Raw genomic sequence first — 1,963 nt, forward strand, 5'->3', positions numbered from 1 at the left:
ATGTTAGTTGTGTATGTTAACCATTTATTTGTAATTTTGTAAATGAATTGACGATTAGAGAAACATTAGATGCTCAAATACATCACAGGCTGACGTATCCCTCAGTGCAGAGTATGTGCTGTACTTAAAACAACACCCCGCCTCTTTCCGACTAAGCCCCCTGTATAAGAGCTGATAAATAAAGCGTCACTGCAGTGAGAGGATCAAATGCACAATGAGGAGCTTCACAGTGACGACAGCTTTACTTCTCTGCAGCCTCAGTAAGTTCTTAGACTTTACTCAATATCCACTGCTGTGATAAAACTATTGATTACAGCTGTTACTCACTCTCCTGTTGTGTGTTTCAGGCTGGATCTCTGTCTCAGGTTCTCAGACTGTGAACGTCCAGCTTGGTGAAGAGGTCACACTGATGTGCTCCAACGACTCTGATTCTCCAACTCACACATTCTGGTCCAAACTGGACAACACAACCAAGATCAGCTGCATCTCTTCTATGTACGGGTTTAGTGGCACTCCTAAGTTCTGTACGGGATTTCAAAATGGAAAATTTAACATGAGCTCCAACATTTCTGTTGTCTTCCTCAAAATCAAACAAGTGGACTCATCTGACTCTGGACTGTACCTCTGTGGATATTACAAGGGAGGACACACGATCATGGATGTGAGACGGTTAAATGTTCAAGGTGAGAGTGGAGTCTTGGTGCTCTTTTTGTCCAGCATGTCCTTTTGAGTAGATTCACATTTGATTCTCATAATAACTCCAGGTAAAGGCAATGACGAACCCCCCAGCGATTATGATGATGCCCATTGTAAAGGTAGGAATCTTATAAATGTTTCTATGTAGGGAAATTGCTGTCCTGAAACGTCAAACTTTGATGATTCCAGTTTTGTTCAAAACATTCTGCAAACTGCTGATGTAAAATCTGATGTTATTTCTAAAACTTATTTTTATTTCCTTGTAGAAGAGTCTGACGTAACAGCAAGGGTGACGAGTGTGATCCTTGGTGGAGTGACTGCTCTCCTGTTACTAGTCACCGTTGTTCTGATTGTTGAAAACGGGAAACTTCATAGAGGTAGCTTTTCTGTGCTTCTATGTCTGTCTGCAGGTGAAGTGAAGAAGGTGGCCTGGTCTGACAAATCATATTTTCTCTTATATCATACGGATGGTTGGGTTCGTCTCCAACCAGCACCTCCCCCCATGTCAATGCCGTGGGGGAGGGGTGATTCATATCGGAATAAAATCCACATAAACACCAGTACCCGTGTCTCCCAGAAGCACAATGCATCATAATGGGGTCATCTGTGTTATTTACTTTACTAGTTGGTGGCTTTAATGTTGTGGCTGATCAATGTATTGCTGTGTAATCTATTTATGTTTATGTCTAATTATCTCTCTTTTAGCCAAGAATGAAAAACAATATCCACAAAAAGATCCGGTGAGTCCGTCTGTCCGTTTCAGGATCATTTGTGTTCTGTACATTCAATCACCTGAAACTGTTTGCCTCTGAGTGTGAGTTGATTGACTCTTGTTCACAGGATCTGGACTCTGATGAGCTGAAGGCTGCAACCATCAGAAGGAGGATGAGGTCTGCATCAGAGAGAGAGGTGGAGGCTCATGTCATCTATACTGCCAGCAGATAGACTCAGGCAACAACTTCTGCAGCAAAGCTTTGTCGTATGGTTTTGTGTAACCGAGGGGAGGGGTTACATGTTGTCCAAACAAATCTGAATCTGCAATAAAGAGCCCTTTTATTCTTGCATATATGTGGTAGAGTTTTAATTCTTCCTCGTTGTCTCTTCCGCTCTCTCTCTCTCTCTCTCTCTCTCGCAAAAAGTTGTATTGTTTGAAGACTGTGATTGGTGCCTGATGGAGGAGGAGGTCCAGACTGTGTTGCAGTCAGAGCGAGGTGGACGTGTGCAGCAGGGGAGTGATTGTCGTGCAGAGCAGCTTCTTAGACAGGAA

The 1,963-nt window shown here is 42.9% G+C and overlaps 1 long non-coding RNA gene across 1 annotated transcript; it reads left to right on the forward strand.

Moving 5' to 3' along the window:
- The first annotated feature begins 358 nt into the window (after positions 1-358).
- Positions 359-1,747, forward strand: LOC311494110. Its single transcript, XR_014699266.1, has 4 exons — positions 359-683; positions 765-1,073; positions 1,402-1,436; positions 1,537-1,747. It is a non-coding gene; the product is annotated as an uncharacterized lncRNA (long non-coding RNA).
- The last annotated feature ends 216 nt before the right edge of the window (positions 1,748-1,963 follow it).

The sequence above is a fragment of the Chelon labrosus genome, assembly GCF_963514085.1.
Source record: "Chelon labrosus genome assembly, chromosome: 1".
Taxonomy (NCBI): domain Eukaryota; kingdom Metazoa; phylum Chordata; class Actinopteri; order Mugiliformes; family Mugilidae; genus Chelon; species Chelon labrosus.